The sequence below is a fragment of the Balaenoptera physalus genome (genome assembly GCF_965194825.1).
Source record: "Balaenoptera physalus genome assembly, chromosome: 5".
Classification (NCBI taxonomy): Eukaryota; Metazoa; Chordata; class Mammalia; order Artiodactyla; family Balaenopteridae; genus Balaenoptera; species Balaenoptera physalus.
The window spans coordinates 34,863,686-34,879,362 of NC_138884.1; the positions used below are offsets into that span (position 1 = coordinate 34,863,686).

Below are 15,677 nucleotides of genomic sequence, written 5' to 3' on the forward strand. Positions count from 1 at the left end.
TTTTTCTCCTATAGACTTATTCCTAAAATTGCAATTTTTAGTTAAAAGGGCATTAGTAATTAAACTATTGACTTATATTGGCAAATTGCTCCCAAAAAGGTTATACTGAATTCATTTACAATCCAAGCAGTATTCTGAGTGCTCATTCCCTTCACCCTCACCCAGACTGGAGAGTACCAGTCATTCTGTCTTTTACCAATCAGATAGGTTAAAATTTACATCTCTTTGTTGTTTTAACTTTTATTTGTTTAGTGAAATTGAACATATTTTATTTGATGTTGGGTATTTGTACCTCCTGTTCCACGAGTTACCTGTACATATAGCCTTTGCCCATTTAAAAAATGTTTTTTTATCAATATATAAGATCTCCTTTTATCTGAAGGACATTAAGCTTATTTTATGCACTATATTTTATGAATATATTTTGTTATTAATATTTTGGGGGAGTTTCTTGATTCATGTAGAAGTTTTAAATTGGGATGTAGTAAAACTGTACCAGTTCTCTTTATGAGTTCTAGATTTTGTGCCAGGCTTGGGGAATTCTTTCCTAATCCAAGATTATCATAATATTCAATTACATCTCATTTCAATACTTCTAATGATTTTCAAAGAACATTTAAACCTTTAACTCATTTGGAATTCATTCTGTTGTTAACTTTGAGGTAGGGATCCAGTTGTATTATCATTGTTTTTAAATGGCTATGTTACTGTACAGAATATCAGTGACTGAATACTTATCATTTTCCTAGTGATTTTCAATGCCATCTTTATCACACAGTGAATTCCAATAAATGTTTTTATCTATTTGTTGATTATTCTGCACCACTGGACTGTCTATTCTCTTGCTGTTACCACACTATTTTAATTATTGTAGCCTTATGAAAACAATTTAAAATCTGACATGAATAGTTCCTCTAGATTATTCTTTCTTTCCAGCATTTCCCATCCAAGTCTCAGATATTTATATTTCTAGATGAAATTCATGAAGTTTAAAAAAAAGCTATGTTGTGATTCACATTGGGATTTTATTTATTTTAGAGATTAATTTAAGAAGAATTTTTATCATGACAGTATTGAATCTTCCTATACAAGAACAGGAATTGCCTCCTCTTTTAAAAGGTATTATTTCTCACACTTGAAGCTTATCATTTTCTTAAAAGTATGCATTTTTCTATATTCCTAGACTTTTTTGTTGTTTCTTTGCTGGAACAAACAACTGGAATATTTTTATTTAATCATCTTTGCTAACTGCTTATTAACATTTGTATGGTAATTTAAAAATCCAACTAAAATTTTAAAATGCAGTTGATACTGTTTGTATACCTCCAGGCATTGTGGTCATAATATTAATATAATCTGCAAATAATCTACCCCACTTGAATATAAACTCCAAGAGTGCAACCAGTCCATCTTTACATGGCTATATGGCGGTTCTTCAGTATCAACAGATGACTGATCCGAGGACTCCCACGGGTACCAAAATCCAGATGCTTAAGTCCTTATATAAAATGGATAGTATCTGAAGCTAAACAACGCACATCCTCCTATATACTTGTATACTTTAAATCATCTCTAGATTTCTTACAATACCTAATGCAATGTAAAAGCTATGTAAATAGTTGTAAATACAATGTAAACACTATATAAATAGTTGCTGGCATGTGGCAAATTCAAGTTTTGCTTTTGGGAACTTTCTGAAATCTTTTTCTGAATATTTTTGATTGGAGTTTGGCTGAATCTGCAGATGCAGTACTCTTGGATATGGAGGACCGACTATATAACCTAAGAACCTTATTATATGGCCGACACTTGATAGGCTCTCTATCAGTATTTGTGGAATAAATGGCTGAAATAACATTTTCCCCTTTGTGCCAACATTTCACATGTTTCGTCATTAGTTTTAAATACTACCAATAATAGTGGGCATCACTGTTATATTTCTGACTTTAATTGTAATACTTCAAGTGTTTCACTCTTCATCATGAAACTTAGTTGGCATCCACATTTTTTTCACGTAAAGGAAATTTCTCTCTATTCCTATTTCTCTAAGACTTTTTCTTCTTGAATCAGGAGAATTTTTCAAATGTCATATCAGCATATGTTGAAGCCATGCTTTGCTTTTTTCTCCTTTAACTCATTAATATGCTGAATATTATTAATGCCTTTTAAAACATTGAATCAGTTTGAATTTCTGGGTTGAATCCCAATTGGCCATGGTGAAGTACTCTTTTAATGTACTTCTAGATTCTATTTGCTAATATTTTATTTAGAATTTGCATCAATATTCCTAAGTGAGATTGGTCTTTCATTTTCTTTTCTTTTTTTTTTTTAAATGTGGACCATTTTTTAAAGTCTTTATTGAATTTGTTACGATATTGCTTCTGTTTTTATGTTTTGGTTTTTTGGCCACAAGGCATGTGGGATTTTAGTTCCCCAACCAGGGATCGAAACCACACCCCCCGCATTGGAAGGCAAAGTTTTTAACCACTGGACCGCCAGGGAAATCCCTTCATTTTCTTTTTGGTACAGTTTTTGGATATCAGCATGATGGGCTTCAGACAGAGAAGTAGCAAGTTTACTTTCTTTGTGTTACAGAACATTTTAAACAGCAGCCAATCATTTCGGACTTGGAGCTCTCCTTCTCCCAACTCTGCTAGTCTGAAGAAAAATTAATTTCGATCCTTTTAGGGGAAATCCTTGCTTTCCCAGGTTTGCGCTATTGTCTTTGTATCTGGCCCTTTCAGGATTAGCAGAGTTTTGTGACTTCTGCCTCCCTAGACAAGAGAGCCTTTAAAATTATTATGTGTGTATGGATACACTTGAGTACTTGAGAAACTTTTCCTTCCTTGTTCATATTAAATTTGAGTTTCATCTTCTGAGTCTCCTTTCTGTGTGCCACATGTTTATTTTTATAGCTCTGGTTGGTATAAATGTATGTTGCATTTTATTAAAGATCTTGATTAAACACTATACTTTTACTATTATTAAACAATTAAAGAGATAATCTACTGGAGAAGATTGTGTCTCATTCAACTTCAATACATTCATTGCAAGAATTTTGAAACACTACTGTTTATCATTTGAGAGGTGCAAGGTAAAATCAGAGTGGGGTAACCAAAAAGGAGCTGGTACTATGATGCCTCAAATTCTGACACTGTGACATCTACAGACACTGTTAAACAGACCAGACTCTTTATTTATTTATTTACAAGTTGTTTTTTTGGGCGGGGGGGCTGCGTTGTGTCTTTGTTGCTGTGTGCGTGCTTTCTCTAGTTGTGACGAGCAGGGGCTACTCTTCATTGCACTGTGTGGGCTTCTCATTGTGGTGGCTTCTCTTGTTGGGGAGCACGGGCTCAAGGCTCATGGGCTTCAGTAGTTGTGGCATCTGGGCTCAGTAGTTGTGGCTCACGGGCTCTAGAGCACAGCTCAGTAGTTGTGGCACATGGGCTTAGTTGCTCCACGGCATGTGGGATCTTCCTGGACCAGGGATCGAATCCATGTCCCCTGCATTGGCAGGCAGATTCTTAACCACTGCACCACCAGGGAAATCCCCAGACTATTCAAATCTATGTTTTGAGACAAACTCTCCTCTACTCTTCCCTGCCTGCAGGTGGGGTGATACTGGCTTCCAGTATTCCATGATGCCAGAATATTGAGATGTTATTAAATATCTAAATAACAGTATTTTGTTTTTGTAATATTGTTGTTCTGGTATTTTTAAAAATCTGAAATCTGGATCATTGCTGCCTTAAAATGTCTCCATAGCATTTTATGCCACATAACATTTCTAACTGGAACAAAATATATTCCTTCAAAAGCATCCCTCATTGTTTAAAACCCATCCAATGTATCTTACTGTTTTTATTCCAAGTACTCATGTTACCAGTGAGGTTGAGCAAATTATATTTATTGTCTATTTCTATTTTTTTGTGGAGCCAGTTTGAATTTCTTCTACATTTGGATGATCCCAAAGGGATTTAAGGAAGATGGGAGAAGTTCGTGGAAGGATTGGGGAGATAGTGTAGACAGGGTCTAATAGGAGGTCCACAGACCCCATTTCAAGCTCTTGTCCTATTGCTTGACCACCCTTTCCCCTAAGACTGGATTCCTGCTACTCTCATTTTTTTTCCTCCAGGACCAGGTCTAACCTTGAAGTTTTCCCCTTGCTATGATAATTTATTTTAACCAGGGACTTCTTTCTAGTTGTCCAACTGAGTGAGACTCAGGCATGCAGGACAGAGAAATTCAGCCCGGGATCCCAAGTTTTTCTTAGAGGGAATATCTTATGAGAACAAAGTATAGAAGACTGTGGCAATGGTATCTCACTTTTAAAGGTAAGTATATAAAGAGTAATATATTTTGTTCTCATACTGAAATCACTAAATACTTTGATGGACAAGGTCAAAAGAAACATATAATCTCCTGCAACTTTATGCATAAATGATGTGATCTAAATGGAAGATGTAACTGTTATGTAACTTCAATAAATTCTCACATGTAAATAAACTAAAAGAGAAGAACAGGATATTTAAGATATAAGGAAAAGTGTTATCAGACCCAGGGGCCACGGTAGAAAAAAAGAGACGTGAAGAAGGAGAGACTGAAATGATTAAATGAGAGACCGAAGGGTCAGTGGACTAGAAACTTCACGAGTTTGACAACCAGGCTTGGTGGTATGTTGGAACCTCACAGAATTCTAGCTGAATTTTATTTGGAAAAGAATGCAACTGATTGTCCCTCTGTACAATGAAAGAGGATGACTTGACCTGAGTATGAAAGACAAAAAGCTGAAAGAGGAAAGAGTCATATAGAAATGTTAAATAGAGTGGAGGGTAGTGGTTGGAAGAGGCAAAGGAGAGTAGTAACCCCATGACTTGTGACCAAAGTACATGAACAGTGAGGGAATAAAGTGCAACCACCGGAGAGACCACCTGCAGAACCTGGGTCCTCAGGGCACAGTCAGGTTTTACTAAAGCAGATGGAGAAGGAAGCACCTGGAGAAATGTTTGAGTTATGAAGACAGGCTGATAACTAAGGAAGGATAGTTCCAGGGGACAAAGAGAGTTGGAGAAAATTGAAGACATGAACATAAAGCCTTGTGGGAAACAGAAGGTGGTGGCTAATACCACAGGTGTCAACTGACAAAATCACACGCAGGAAACATGGTCAATTTAGTCTCATTTTGAAGGGTGTGGAAACTGTGCCTGATGCCCAGAGGCCTTGGCATTTAAGATAGTCAAGCGTCTGCCATGTACAAAACCAGTATTCAATATTAGTGACTTAAAACCAGCAATCATATAGAAAACTAAACGTAATTTCAATTACCTCCTTTTTACTTATGATTTACCTATTTGATTTATAATAGGTATAGTGATATCATAGAAATTTACACGGTCTTTGTCCCTGATTCCTTTGTTCCCTGCTCCTAAAACCCTTGGAATTTCCTGAGTGATAAGGGTGATAGAATTGTCTGATGTTCTAATGAGGTGGGTCCCTAGGTAACTTCAGGATGAGGGCTAGTTATCAGAAAGACCAATCCTTGATTAGAAACTTGGAACTTGCCATCCCACTCCCCAACCTCTGGGAAGGGGAGAGGGGCTGGAAATTGAATTAATCATCAGGCTATTGTTGGAATCAATCATGCCTACCTAATGAAACCTCCATTAAAAACCCCTCCATGACAAGGTATGGGGGGCTTTTGGATGGGTGAATGCATCCAAGGTGACACCCCAATTCTTCAAGAGGGTGACACCCCCCAGTTCTACAAGATCCTGGAGACCTTTCCAGACATCACCCTATGTGCCTCTTCACCTGGCTTCTTTGTATTCTTTATAATAAACTGGTAAGCATAAGTAAAGTGTCTTTATGAGTTCTGTAGCCATTTTGGCATATTATTGAACCTGAGAAGGGGGTCATGGGAACCCCCGAGTTATAGCCAGTCGGTCAAAAGTACAAGTGGCCCAAGACTTCCCACAAACTTCTGAAGTGAGAGCAGTCTTGTGGGACTGAGCCCTTCAGCTATGGGGTCTGCACTAATTCCAGGTAGTTAGTGTCTGAATTGAATGGAATTGTTGGACATCTAATTGGTGTCAGAAAGTTAGAGAAATCGTATTGAGCAAACACCATATATTCGATGTCAAGAGGAAAAAACCTCTCTCAGGTACTATTTTATTATTAGCTTGAACAATACAGAATGAAGTAAAATCGAATAGAATACCAATTAAACTGAGGTGAACCCTCTGGCTTTCCCTATATTGAAATACAGCAGTGGACTCTTAACTCCAAAGTCAAATAGCAGTAATTATGAGCACAGCTGAAACCAGACTTTATGTGTGCCTAGCATTTTCTAAGAAACTGCAATCATCTTCCTTCCTCTGCATCATCTATATAGTTTTGGTCCTATTCCCAAGATTAGAATATAGTTATTTTATTTAGCTTGTAAATTTCAGGCTCATTCTGAGGTCAAGCTTGTTAGATGTTTCTATTGAAATGGATAACATTCCTAGACTGTGATGTAATACTCCAAAATACTATGTGAGGAAAGAGGCTCAGGATGCATGCCAACCATATAAGCCCCACATGAAATAAATGTGTCATTGGTTTTTATTGCAAGTATGGTGTGAATTTCAACAGACCAACAAGGGTAGCTGTTTGAGATCTTGAACATCTTTCTGACATGAAATTTAAAGGAATGAATCACCCCCTTGGAGCCAAAAAGTATGACAATACAGAAACTGAAGTACTTCCTCTTATAGAATACCTCTTTGTCGATTATAACATAGGTTTTCATTGTAGTATACATATGCTGTAGAAGTAAATAAGCATCTCATCTTTGTTCTTTCTCAATTCAGATAAATATTCTGAAGCAAATCTTATTCTCCGATACCTTAGTAAAGAGTTCCTGAAATATTCATGCATTTTTCTATGTCCCTTGAAAGTAAAGAGCATGACAGTTTCAGTCTACAATGTTGATGTGAGATAACATTTTCCTCAATAATTTTCCTATGCAGTAAATTTGGAATAAAGAGGAAAATTTTAACTCAGTACTTTCCAGTTGACAATGAATTATTAAACACAACACATAAATGCCAATGTGAATCTCTTACGTTCATTAAATGAATTTAGAGAACAATTTTAAAAAGTTAAAATTAAATCTATTACGAGTCTATCCAATCAACACGATGACAAAAAATTTCCATATGGCGAGTTAATTATATATTTGAAGATAGAAATCTTCAGCACGTATACTTTTAAATGATCAAGACTATTTCTACTCATGTTATTAGTCAATAACATACTGAATTGTCTAAGCATTGTTCAGAATTAGCAGATATATCTTAGAAGAAAAAAATAATTATGCTTGTTAGTGGTGGTTTTACACTGAATAAAGCTGAAGTGCTGATATAACTTTCTTAATAAATTATGATACCCCTCCAATTTCTGTCATCTTACTATTTCTCCTCCCCTATTCTATACTGAATTTCAATCTGGAACATATGCACTTTAAATGGGATGCCAGAGTTATGTGAATATGTGAACAGGTGTTGCTGTTAAAATTAGAACAAGAAAATGAAAAAAAGAAAGAAGGGTTTATTGCATTTCAACTCACATTAGCATAGAAACACAATGAAATTTACTTTTTGACTGAGGTGGCAGGGTCATATGGAAATTTGACCTATGACTACATTGCTCACACTTATATAAATTAGTAGAATTTAAGACTTTAATGTACATCAGTGGGCATATGTCAACTTCACTGTGAAAAAAGAAAAGGTACTGGTATTTTGAAAGGCACATACTAAACATGCACACACACACAAAAGACAAAACCAACAACAGCAACAAAAAAAAAACAAACAACCTAACACAAAACACTGCTTAAAATAGTAATTATCTCTCATTAGCAGTTTGTATTGTATTATACTAAGAAGTGAATTAGACTCTCTGAAGCTCTCTAAAAATATTAACTTACCAAATACAAGGTAATCCACAAGCCATTGGATATATGCCTGGGTGATTTCAGAGGGCTGTAGAACTCTGAATATAAGAATTAACAGTGTAATCATGGTAATATAAAACTCTGCAGGTTATAAGAATTTAAAATCAAATACAAGTTTAAAATCAAACTAAAACTTTCCTAAAAACACCAAAATATAAAAGCTTTTTTTTGCCTGCATATTGACACTTATTCTTTCATATAAAATAGTTGTTATCTCTGTGTAGTATGTATGCTACTATAAGCATACATATTTAAATAAGGGGACTCTCATTTTAAAATGTCCTATGTGAACCCTAGAGAAATTCTACACTTTCGTTAGTTTTCAGGAAGAAAGTTAATGTAGTAATTTCAATATACAAAAGGATACTATTTTGTTTTCTTCAGAGCATCTGATGCAACTGAACCAAAAAAAAAAAAAAAAAGTCAAGGTATGAGGGATGGTCTCATCTCAATGGAAGATAGTTTGTTGCATTTTCTTTTAATACATAGTACTTCCAATGATACCAGATCTGGCAGCTTTTCAGGAATGCATGGAAAATTCAACAAATGTGAATCAGGTTTTCTTGTAGATCTCCCTAAGGCTTGGACCACCTCGAGAATTCAATCTAAGGTTAATGAAAGAACTATACTGTATCTGACAGCAGACACTCTTGCTCAGTCAAGCTTGCTGAATTTTTGCCTTATGCAAAATGGCAGAAACATATCTTTCCAATATGGGCCCCCCCTTATTAAATGACTAGTTCAACAGCACTGACTCTTACCTGTTCCAATCACCCAATAGCCAAGTCTTAGGGCTTTATCAATCATGTTGAAATGTTTTTGTTCAGTACTATTTTAGAACTTTTCCAAAGAGACATTTGTTTTCTTTCTTTGTGGGGGAGAGAGGAAGGGGTGACTACAGCATAGTGAAGAATAGGAAACAGTATCTGTATTACCATATTCTCCTTCTTTCATCAAGTTTCATGGATATCTTCATGACAAGACAGTGAATAATAGATATTTTCAAAAAGTGGCATTTACCACCAGATAACCCCAATTTAAAACAGGATATCCTGGTCTCTCAATTGCCTGACAGAAACTTTCTTTGGATAAAATAGACCATCTGTTTTCCAGGATAGAAAACAAAGACATAAAGGATTTGGTGGGAAGTTACTAGACATTCCTTCCAAGGACGAAGGAAAGGAACAGAAGCATCTTGGAGCTGCACTCTGAAGGAGTGTGTCATAACAGATTTAGGAAATGATCATCCAAGCCACAGAGAAATATTTAGCTAGTGGAAGGGAGAATACATTTTCTAACCATGAAGCTATTTAACATTTAGTTCTGTGGAGCAAAGAGTTTATAGGGGAAATTCTTTTGCTTCCCTGCTAGGATAATTCCCTGAGGATGTCTCTTTAACTCCTATCTAAAACACACCACTGAATCTTGGAATGGTAATGATTTTCATCACTTTTATGGGGATTTGTCAATTTTTTTTTAAGTCTGAGTGTGTGAATTATTTATTTCCTCAAAATAGGGAAATATTCACAGATACTATTTAACAAGTATTCTTTTGTTCTGAATTCATTTAGAAATAATATTTGCTTGGTATCATTGCTTATATAATTATAAAGGAGAATAACATTAATAAACTGAAAATGACTTACCTACCCTGAGCACAAACATGATGGTACTAGGGATTCTCATTAGGAGTCTTGGTCTAGTATTGGTAACGTGCAGTGTGCTTGATATCATTACTAATTGATATAAAGATCTTTATTTCTTAAGTTAACTAACACTTATCAAGTGTCTTCTACATACTCAGCACTGTACTAGGCACTGAAGAAACAGAGGCGATCAAGAAAAATATCCATAAAATGCAGTCTATTGTAACCAGTAACTTTGTTAAAGAGCTAAAGGTAGTAAGTAACCTTTTGATAAGCAGACTTTTATTAAGCACCTAATATGTTCCAGAAACTATGGCTAGTTGCTGAAAATTTTAAAGTGAATAAGAAAGACATAATTACTGCTCCCACAGATCATAGAGTGTAGCATAAGAGGAAGTCAGTTAAAACTAATTGCAACAAAATATGATAAAGACTGACAAGGAAGTAAAGATTACTAAGAGGAATACATAACTGCCCACCAAACCACTCAAGTTAATCAAGAAGTGAAGACTTTTGGGAGGAAATGGCTGTTGGGACCTAAAGAATTATTAGCAGTTATAAGGTCAAGGCAGAGTGGGGAGTGGAAAGGGAGTTTTACAGGCAGGGAAAACATGTGTGAAGATGCTGAAGTCCTGTCTTTAAGAGTGGAAGTGACGAGAATTGAGGATCGGGAGAAGCAGGGGCTATCTCGTTAAGGGCCTTGATCATTACCTCAGTGGGATTGGTCTTCATTTTAAGCCCAATGAGCAATCATTTCAGGTTGTAAGTATAGGAACAATTTATCAGACTTACCCTTGGGAATATTACAGTGGCTGAACTGAGGAAAATGGTTGGAGTAGAAAGCAGGGAGATCAATCAGGCTTTTGTAACAGTAATTCAGGTAAGAATAATGAGAGTCTGCACTAGGGCAGTGTGGGTGGAGGAAAAAAAGATGAATTTAAAAGATATTTAGAAAACAGAATGGTGGTTCCAAGTGGCTGGTAAATGAGGGAAGGGAGTGAAAGAGACAAGGTTAGGATAACCCTGGTTTTCTGCTTTAAGTAACTAGTATGAAGGCGCCAATCATACATTCAGGGAATTCAGAAGGAGGAGCCATCTTAGAAGGTGGGAGGGTTGTAGTTGAGTTTTGGATATGGTGAATTTTAGATGCACGTGAGCTCTCTAAGTAATAATATCTAACAGGCGAATGGTCTAAGGAGCATGAAAGAAGACTGAATTAGAAGAATAAATACTGGAGTCAGTACTCTCAAACCAGTAGAGTGTGCTATCGTAGAAGCCAAAGGAAGAGAGTGCTTCAATAACAGTCATTATTAGAGACTAACTTTCTAGTTTTTTTTCTTCTCCTGGCTATGAGTGGGCACTGGACCTATATGCAGAGCAACTCTAAAAGTATCTAGGAAGTAACCCCACCAAAAAAATCCATTGTCCACTGATATATAGGAAACTAGTGGATGAATGCCCCAGCTCGTTTGTGCCTTTTTTGCATTCTGAGTTGTATTCTACACAGTGGCCCCTGAGGCAGTGGTGGTACCCGGGGGACCCATGGGCACGTTGGGGCAGCAAGGCAAGGGGTGGAGGTCTATGCAGGGGGCCAGAGAACTGGAAAATGGGGATTGTCTTCTGAGCACATGAGGGACAACACTGAGAAATTCTGTGAGACAAAGGATGGGCACTCTAGGAGGCAGAATCTACCCCAGATGAGGGGAGGCTTAGTTAAGATCACCTTATTTCTGATATCTGTGGAAGCCTAACTATTCTGTAGTCACAAGATATTGAGGCCAGGGCCATCTGAATTTTTAAATTAAAAGTATATAGAGTGTGGGAGTTACAGTAAAGAGAAAAATGTATTCAAATTGCATCAGAAAAAGTTAATTTTAGATACTTTGAGAAAATTACTGACTATAACTCATGATTTATCAAAGACAGAATATCTCGCCCTAAAGATTTTTTTTTTGAGGCAATACATAAGTAGGGTTACATCTGTAGTCAAGGAAATGAGACAAATTGATATTTTCATTTGTCTTACAGCTTCCTTATTCAAATATGTGAGCACAGGTTTCAATATGTTACACATATAAACTCTGCTCACATACATGTAAAACTTTTAATTAATTGTTTTATAATAATATCTAAGAAATATGTCCATTTCCACACTGATGAAAAACCATATTTTCAACTTAGACAAATAAGAAACTGTCATTGATATAAATCACACACTTTAAAAAGTTTTATATGCCAGTTGAAAGATTTACTTGGCATGTAGACACAAATCAGCTTTCACAGATAGGTATTAAGATAACAAGAGGTATTTTTATATTTTAGTGTAGAGACACATACAAGAAACTTAAAAAGTATTCATTACTGTTAATACTCTATTTTAAAAATTGAAAACACTTACTGAAATAAAATAGCAAAAAAACTCTATTAAATTTTACATATAAGTTTAAAAATTTGAACTATCAGAAAAGTTTCCCTAAGCAATGTTATATATATATATTGTGCTAAATAGATACACATGCATATACATACACATATACATACACACAAGAGTGCATATGCAGTATTTATACATGTGCTATTCAAGGTAATAACTAATTCTTGTATGTTTTTCTTGGATAGAGGGATTCAAAACTCTTTCTGAGGTGATGCTGAAGAATGTGGCTATAATATACTCTATTAAATTACCGGTTAGGCTAAACATTTTTTCTTTAGTGTGTGCCCAGTTACAGGAGCTCTAGAATTCAAGAGTCTATAAATTCTAATTTCACACATTAGAAAATTTCTAATACACAAATTAGAAAATTTATCAATATTATCAATTACCAATCAAAATATATTCATACTATCAATATTAATTAGAAACAATTTTCACATATGAATGAAGCATTTATGTTTGTTTTTTTTTTAAGAGCCAAATCTGAAGAGTATCAAGAAAACACAAAGATTAGGGATTTTCTACAAGTAGTCTTCTTTTATGTAAAATAAAAACAATGAACAAAATGTGTGGGAAGCCTAACTTTGGAAATAGAAAGTATAAAGAAATTCTGAACATCTCATGAAGTTATAAGAATACAAATTTCTCGACTTTATATGTCAAAGAGCTCCAGGCAGTCTGCTTATGAGAGGAGAACAAGGAATTGTCAATAAATGTTATTATTACACATGCTAATATTATATATTAACAGAAATGGACCTAGAAGTTGGATATGGCCACATGTGAAACAAGTAAACTTCTTCCATTATTACCACTAAATATTTTACCACTTGATATAAACTGTATTTAGCATAAGATATTTGGAAAAATAATATTATGTGATTATGTAGTTTCAAAATAATGCAAAATACTTTACTACATATCATATGGAGGTAATGAATATATATTTTTCAAAGGTAAGTTGTGAAAACAATTTTAAATTTAAAAATTGCAATTTCAATGGATTAGTGGGTATTATGCATATTTCACAGAAGAATCAAATTATTAATATATCCTGAGATCAACATACAATCTAATTTTAATAAAATTTTCATGATTTTAGTATGTATACAAAATCAAATCTAAAATGTGTGCATGCATGACTCTTTGGAACCATACCAAAGTTAATTACATTGACATGATATAATACACTGGAAAAATACCAAAACGCAACACAACTCTAAGATGTTATTTTTATATAACCATATAATTATAATAATCTGGAGAGTTGCTGAAAATCACTTAGATCGCTTCTGCATGAAAATGTCCTTTTTAAGTGCTCTTGTTCTTGAAATTTCCTTTACATTTATAGATTTTTAATAAAAACCATAAGCTCTGTGTCCTACTCATAGACTATGATCAATAAATAAATTCTTCTGCCTATTTTTTAATCGGATTATTTGGGCAGTTTTTGGTTACTGAGTTTCCTGCATTCTTTACATATTTTGGATATTAATCCCTTATTTGATAATAAGCCATAGAGATCTAATGTACAGTAGAATGAACACTGACAATAATATTGCACTATAACTGTGGAAGGCAATAAATATCACTACATTGGCAACCATATCAAGATATATAAATGTATCCTAGTAACATGGTGTACCTTAAACTTACACAATGTTACAAGCCAAATTTATTCAATAATAAATAAATGTTACACAAATTAATTTAGAACATATATTATAAAACATTTAAAATAGTAGGCATCTTAGAGATCAACTGAGCTAAACCCAATATTTTACATGAAGAGAAAATGAGGCCCAGAGAGGTTAAATAATTTGCCCCAAATCACTCCATTAGTTATGACAGAACTGGGACTGGTACCCAGTGGACATTACATATTTGTTCATTTACCTCCCATCCTATCACACATACACATCCCCCAAAACTAGTGCTATTTCATGCTTTATCATTAGTTACATGGTATTTAAAAAATTATTTCATGTGACTAGCTTTTGTTTTCACAAAATTATAACCTCCTGCTCTATTGTCCCTCATAAGGGAACACAGTGCTCATTAGTAAGTCTGCTAGGGCCTGATGACTTTGACCGCTCCATGTCACTGCCCGAACCTCTTCTCTGAGGACAGCTGTGGCCTCCTAACTCGTCTTGCTGCCTCTGCCCTTGTATCTCCATGGTCCATGCTCTTCTCTGCACCCACAGTGATCCTCTTGAACTGTGAGTCAGGCCATGTCACTATTCTGTTCAATATCCTGTAATGGCTCCCGTTTCACTAGGGGTAAAGGTCAAATTCTCATGATGGTCCCTCCATGATCCTGCCTCCACCCCGAAGACACACACCCCCAGCCTCCTCACCCACTGTCTGCTTCAGTGCAGCCCTGCTGGCCACCTTACTGTACCCACCCATGCCAGCACGCTTCTGTCTCCCGGCCTTGGACCTACCTGTTGCCTCGACCCAGAATGTGAGAACCCACATGTCTGCAGAAATGTCTTACCATTTTAAAACATGCTCAATGTCACCTTCTAAATGAGGTGTATCTGATCACACAAGTGAGTACTGTCCTCACCCAACGGGCTGCACTTTTAGTTTGGTCTATAGCATGTATTATTTTTTGAATACTCTAAAGTTCACTTTTTTGTACATTTTTTTTCACTTGACTATCTCCTCTTACTGTAATGTAAGTTCCACAGTAATAAGGAGTGTTGTCTTTTGCTCACTTGCCTATTCCCAGTGCCTAGAACTGTGGACAGTGCATAGTAGATGCTTAATAAACATTTGTTAAATTTAAGTTAATTGACCACACTTTCCAATAAAAGATTACTCAGTTCATTTACGGCATGTTTTTAAAATGTCTCAAATCATTGTATTTATATTAATTACTATGACAAAGCTATCATAATAATTTCAGATTGGGCAAAGTAGCTATAGAAAAATAAGAAATCAGGAGACTATAAAGATTTTATATCTTATATAATTCTGAATTTTACATTTTCAGTGTATAAGCTTTTCTTAAATAATAGTTAATCATCTTTGAAAGCTACATTAATATTTTCAGATGAGTAAGTTGTTATTTAAAACACAACAGAAAATGGAAGTTTACAAAGTAGTCAACACAAGTCTGCCTTAGTCTGTTATGTATGTAACTTAAAAATCATATAAGCCCAGTTTTGTTTTAACTATCAGTAATTCTTATTGTGTCCATATCTAAAAACCTCATTCATAAGATTCGACCTCTTTTTGTCACTTAAATTCAAATGGAAACATATTTGACCAAATACAAACAGAAATGCATATATGGCAATGACAATGTCATTTCATCCCAGTGGACTTTTCTTTAATCCAATTATAAATGCATTTTTTTCTTTTATGTCTTCACAGTGAATCCTTCTGGTAATTAAGTTCTTCCCATGGGAAAAAGAGTACATTAGAAAATATATATTGAGTAAAAAGCATTGCTTAGAGGAGTCTACCAATAGCTTTATATCCTCTCAGCAAGAGTTAATTGTAAGATGAAATTTTTCAAACATTTTCTTTTTTATAAAAATAAAATTTGTTAATTGAAGCAGAGAATCTGTTGAGCTTTTCTTATCCCCAG

The 15,677-nt window shown here is 35.0% G+C and overlaps 1 protein-coding gene across 1 annotated transcript in view; it reads right to left on the minus strand.

Moving 5' to 3' along the window:
• Positions 1 to 15,677, minus strand: part of IQCM (IQ motif containing M) — a 513,905-nt gene continuing 498,228 nt past the window's right edge. Inside the window, exon 14 of the mRNA XM_082463432.1 lies at positions 1 to 15,677. This exon is cut by the window's right edge and continues 20,834 nt beyond it. The gene's annotated coding sequence lies outside the window, so the exon portion shown is untranslated.